We start from the raw sequence: 6167 nt of genomic DNA, 5'->3' as shown, positions 1-6167 counted from the left end.
CGACGACCAGGACGACGAGGACGACAAAGATGTTTCTTAATCCAAAATTTCACAAAACTGACTTTGCATTGCAATACCTCCACTCCTGGGGCACGTAGGAGAAAAGTAAAAACACTTTTATTATGTAAATCGTACCCAAGCTATCGATTAAACGCAGTCTCAAGTTCGTCGGATCAGCCGTTGTTGAGATCCGAAAATCTGAGGGCCCGTCAACTCGTGTACTCGCGTAAACTTACATGGTTGGTCTCGCACGCATGTACTAGCTACGCTTACACTTGGCGCGAGACACTACCGTGTCTCGTGATTGACTCCTACTAAAGATACGAGCGAGTCCAGTACAGAACACCTGACGATCTAACAAGGAAGAAAGAATAATGGTCAAACGTTTAATAAGAATGAACGAACACACAGTGTAACAGCAGGATATGGTACTATACAGGCCTGCTAACCTGCTATAGGAACCGTACATATACACTGTCTTCATATTAATATATGAACACAAAGAATGGTAAAACTGCAGAATAGGGGACCCAGCTCCTACGACCTTGACATTCAAGGTCAAGGTCAAGGTCACCCTCCTGAGTGACCCTCAGAAGGTTTTAGCCATCGCTCGTGTCCATTTCCCGTCTCCCTCTCTCCCCCCTCCCTCCCTCATCCTCTGCAAACTTTTCATCCACTCCTCTCCCCTTCCATCCTCATTCATTATCTCCAGTATCTTTCCCTTCCCCCTCCTTTCTCATCTCTCATGCAACCTCTATTATATGCTCCCACGTTTCCTCTTCCCATCCACAAATCCTACATTTCCTCTTCTCTTCTTCCTCCCAGTATCGTCCCCCTCTCATCTCACACCCCATTCTAAACCTTGCAATCCTCACCATACTTCCTTCTTTTCCTCTCTCCCTCAGATATTTTGGTACTCCCAGTGTCCTCACTTCCTTATACCATTTATTCCATCTAGATCTCTGCACTTTCTCATATCTTTCCAGCTGTTGTACCTCCACATCTCTCTTTTCCTCCTCCCCTCTTACTTCCCTTCCTTCCTCCCTTTGCCTCCTGACCCACTCCACCGACACTCCTCTCTATAATAATCTCTCCTTTGCCTTTCCCATCTCGGCGCTCCTCCCTCTCCCCCTCTCTAAACTTCCTCCCAACACCTTCTCGCCCATCCGCTCCCACCCCCCTTATCTAACTTCTCTTCGTACGCCATCGCCCTCCTTCCTAGTCCTTCTTCATCTTTTCCCTTTTCCCCTCCTCCCTCACCATGTACCCCGGTGTCCTCCTATCTAACCCTAACACCCATCTTATATATCTTTCTTGCAGCCCTTCGATTCTCTCCCACTTCTTCCATCCCCAGATCTCTGCCACCACACTCTCCACTAACCACTCAAACAATTTCGTTCTTCTTCCCCAATCCCCCCCGAACCTTCTCTTCCCTATTCCCCATACCTGTCCCATTACTCCCATCGCCTTCTTAATCCTCTCCTCCACCTGCGCTTCCTGTCCTCCATTCTTCTTGAACCTATACCCCAAATATCCTACCTCCTTCACCTCTTCTATTTCCTTACCCTTCCACCACCACCTTATCTTTCTTCTTCTTCCTCCTCCCTTTCCAAACCTAATCATCTTTGTCTTTTCCGTGTTCAGTGTCAACCCCTTCTCCTCCAAATACCTCTCCAGCCTCTTCATTAGCCATCTCATTCCCTCTTCTTCCTCCGCCAGTATTACCAAATCATCTGCGTACCCCAAAACTTTTAGTTTCTTCCCCCCCAGCCTAACTCCTCCCACTTCATCTTTCCCCAATCCCTCTTCTATATCCGCTATCATCAGGTTGAACAGCATCGGACTCAGTGGACACCCTTGTCTTACCCCTTTTTCTGTCCAAAACTTCCTCCCTATTTTTTCCCCCACTTTCACTGTACTCCTCGTCTCCTCATATATTTCCATTATCCTCTCTCTCAGTTTCACGCTCACCCCTCTCTCCTCCAAACTCCTTCCTAGGACACCCCTGTCCACTGAGTCAAATGCTGCCTTTAAATCTACCAACATTGCCACTGTCTTCTTTCCCCTTTCTAACCCTCTCTCTACTATGTGGTTCAGGGTGTAGATGTTATCTATCACCCCTCTCCCTTTCCTGAAACCTGCCTGCCCCTCTGGTAGCATCCCCTTCTCTTCTATTTCCCTTTCTAGTCTCTCTGCCAACACCATCGCATAAATTTTGTACGCCGTTGGCATCAAGGTAATCGTTCTATGTTCTTCCACCTTTCTCGCCCCTCTCTTCTTAGCAATTGGCACAATTATCCCGTCCTTCCATCGTTCTGGGAAACCTTCCCCTCTCCACACCCTTCTACATATCTCCCCCACCGCTCTTCTTAACCCCTTTCCTCCCCAGATCCACACCTCATTCTGTATCCCATCCTCTCCTGCCGCTTTTCTCTTCTTCAGTTTTCCCATCGCCCTCTCAATCTCTTCAACTTCCATTTCATCCTCCCCCCCTTTCCCCCTCTTCCGCCCCTCCTCCCCTCCTTACCCTCCCTGGCCCTCCGTCCACTCTTACCTCTCTACCTCCTAACAATCCCCTAAAATAATTATCCCACTCCTTCATCTCGATCTCTTCGTTTACCTCTATTCTTCTCTTCCTCTCTTTATTGATTATTTCCCATACCTGCTTTTGCGTCTTCGCCTCCCTCGCCCGTTTCATCCACTTCTCATTCTCTTCTCTCTTCCTTTCCTCACACCATTCCCTATATTCTTTTTTCTTTTTCTTATAGTCTTCCCTACCTCTCCTACCTCTTTTCCACTCTTTCAGCATCTTCTCTACCTCCTTCTTTCTTCTTTTTCCCTCCTTGCCCCACCATCCTCCAGTACCTCCTTTCCTCTTTCTCTTCCTCTCCACCCTGACCATCTTCTTTATCTTCTCGATCAACTCCTCCCACGCCCCATTCACCCCCCTTCTCCTATCTCCATCTCTTCCGTTACTTTCCTGAATTCTTCTCTTGCCTCTTCCGTCCAGCTTACCTTCTCTATCCATATTTTCCCCTTATTCCTCTTTCTCCTCCCTCCCTTTCTTCCAAGCCATACTGTTAGCGACTGATGGTCAGAGTCCATCTCTCCCCCCACCTCCAGTCTCTCTATTCTTTCCCAAGCTCCCCTATCCCCTATCACGTAGTCTATCACCGTCTCCCCTCTCCCTCCCGTAAACGTCATCTCCCCTTTTTCATCCCCCTCTTTTCCCCCATTCATTATGCCCCATCCTTCCTCCTCTACCCATTTTATCAGCTCTCTTCCCTGTTTATTTACTACTTTATCCTTCGAAGCTCTCCCCCTTCCCTCCTCCCCGTCTTCTATCGCTCCATTCTCTCCCGTCCTCGCATTAAAATCCCCCCTACTATCCACCCCTTTTCTCCTCTTCTATCTTCTTTTTCTCCTTTTATCTTTTCTAGTACCTTCCACATTTTCTCTCTAATGTACACCGTTCCTACCTTCCATCTCTCTCCCTTCCACACTATCTCTTTTATCATCAACCCCTCATCTTCCTCCCCTCCTTCTTCTCCATCCAATCCCTTTCTAACCCCCATCCAGATGCCGCCCTTCGCCCTTCCTCTCCTTCCTTCCTTTTTCGCTCCTTGTATCGACCATTTAAATTTTCCCGGTACCCTCTCTTTCCATGCCTTCCATTCACCTTCTTCCATCCATGTTTCCACCAATCCTACAACATCCCATTCTTCAATCCTTTCCCAAAATCCCTCGTCTTTCCCCCTTATCCCTACCACATTCCAAAAACCTATTTTCAACCCTTCCTCCTGTTCGCCCTTTCTTGTCTTCCGGTTAACCCTTCTCCCTCCTATCTCTCTCTCTCCTCTCCCTTCCTCACTTCCCCTCCCTTCTACTTTCCCTCTCTCTCTTTCTCCCCCTCTATCCTCCTTCTCTCTCCCTTCTCCTCCTCTCCTTCTTCACCTCTTCATTCCATTTCCTCTCCCCTCCCGTTCACTAACTTTTCCTTCTCCTCCACCCATCTCCACCACACCCCCTCTAACCAGATCCTTCCGTATCTTACCCATGCCATCTTGTTGTTGCTTCTCTCCCTCCTTGCCCTCTCTTCCAGTTTCCACTGCATCGCTCTTTCCTTCCTTGTCCAGTCAACCTCTATCCTTACTTTTTTGCCTCTCCACACGATCCTCTTCCTCATCACTTCTACCTTTCCTCTCACGTCCTCCATTCTCACCACCGCCATCTTCTTTTCTCTTCCATTTCCACTTCCTACTTCTTTGATTTCCTCTATCTTCGCGCTCTCTTCCATCTCTCCCCATATCTTTCTCACTGCCTCCTCTATTCCTCCTTCATTTGCCTCTATTCCTTTTACCACCACATTCCTTCTTCTTCTCTCTCTCTCTTCCGACTCCCTCCATCTTTCCATCTCCTTTATCTTTGCCTCTAGTTCTCCTCCTTCCTTCTTTTCTACTCCTCTTCCTCTCCCCTCCCTCTCCTCTTCTCTCCGCCTCTCCTCTTTATTCTCCAGCCCCTCCACTCTCTTCTTCATCCTCTCCAGTTCTCCTTTCAATGTCTCTCTTTCGTTCTCCCATCTCTTCTCTCTTTCCCCCTCATTTCTTCTTTCGTTTTCTTTAACTCCTCCCTTATTTCCTCCCTCTGTTCCTTCCTCATCTCTCGCACCTCTCCTATCACCTCCTTCAGCATCCTTCTCATCTCCTTCTCCTTTTCTGGCGTTCTTCCCGTCATTTTGCTTCTTTTAAAAATGTCTCTCTCTTCGGTTTCATTTTCATTTTCTATTCCTTCCCCCACTCTCTTCCTTTTAACAAATTCCTCCATGCTTCTCGTACTACATACACTTGCACTTCTATCCCTTACTGTCCCCTTCTCCCTTGGGTGGTCTCCCTGGCTTCCTCTTATCCCCTATATCTTTTTTCTCCCCTTCTTCTCCTCCGCTCTTCTTCACCCCCGTCATCTCTCCACCTTCCTCGTCCATTCCGCTGTGTCTTCTCTTTCTTCTCGTCCTTACTCCCCTCCTCTCCTCCCTCTATCACCACTTCCGCCTGTTCTTTCGCCTTTAATGGAAACTGCTGACTCCTGCCTATGCCTTGCCGCCCCTCTTCTTTCACCGCCTGCTCCCTGCCGTACGCTGTCTCTTGCCGTCGCGCTCTCCCCTCTACTATCCTTTTAGTCTATGCCTATATCGCTCTGCTCCGTACCTTTATCCTCCTTCTCTGCCCTTCGCCCTATGTCCCTTCTTGTCGCCCTCTTCTCCTCTCTCACTTCCTCGCCTCCTCTTTCTCCTCCACCTACTCTCCACTCTCTAAGCACTCTCTAACTCACTCTATCACTGCCTGTCACTCTCTCTCTCTCACGCTACCCGTGACACTCTCTATGCCGCCAGGGACGGACTCCCTTAAAATAAAAGTATAAGTACCGAATAAAGCAAATAAATTCTAAGAAACATAAAACCCAAAATCTTATATAAATTAGTATGGCTCGTATGTGTTAAACACAAATTTCAAAGAATTTAAAGGACTCAGAGCCGTGACAGGTTGGTAGTGTCTAAATATTCTATTCTAAATTTATTGCGAAAAAATATCACCTCGGCCAGGGTTTGAACCTGGACCTCCCTCTCGCTAGGCGGGCGTCTCAACCAATTCGACCACCGAGGCACATGGCAATACTTATCGCAATAAACGGTCTAATGTTGATTCCCAAGTGCCACCTATCGTGACAGTATTCGAAATCGAGAACTGTGCGCCGACTTGATTTGTCAGTCTTAAAACACAGTATCATCTCCACAATGTATCCCCATTATTACGTAATTAAACAAAATCTTAATCTCAAAACGGATCACAACCAAATCTTTATAAAAATCAATTTATTCTTTTTAATTATTATGTTCAGGAACTTTATTTGTATTACGATTTTTTATACGCTGAGGCGCGTGTTTAAGCCATACCTTATTCACATCTTCAATTTCTTTTTCTGTCTGAGATGATGTTGATTTTATCGATTCTATAAAAAGTTTAACACATGAAATGAGCAATACAAAGAGTATTTTTTTAGATTAAAATTCAAAGAAAATTTCATAATATACTGTCATAATTGATATTAGCTAAAGATCTACTACAGTGTCAATGTTATTAATTGGTATTAATGTTATTAATAAACATGCA

The 6167-nt window shown here is 46.5% G+C and overlaps 1 non-coding gene across 1 annotated transcript; it reads right to left on the bottom strand.

Annotated features, from left to right (window-relative positions):
- Positions 1-5587: 5587 nt before the first annotated feature.
- Trnaa-agc lies at positions 5588-5660 on the bottom strand. The gene has a single exon. It is a non-coding gene; the product is annotated as a tRNA-Ala (tRNA).
- Positions 5661-6167: the final 507 nt, after the last annotated feature.

The sequence above is a fragment of the Vollenhovia emeryi genome, unplaced genomic scaffold (genome assembly GCF_000949405.1).
Source record: "Vollenhovia emeryi isolate VEMERY1.0 unplaced genomic scaffold, V.emery_V1.0 DF939407.1, whole genome shotgun sequence".
In the NCBI taxonomy this organism is placed as follows: domain Eukaryota; kingdom Metazoa; phylum Arthropoda; class Insecta; order Hymenoptera; family Formicidae; genus Vollenhovia; species Vollenhovia emeryi.
The sequence above is the reverse complement of the archived record's forward strand: the minus strand, read 5'-3'. Positions and strand labels throughout refer to the sequence as shown.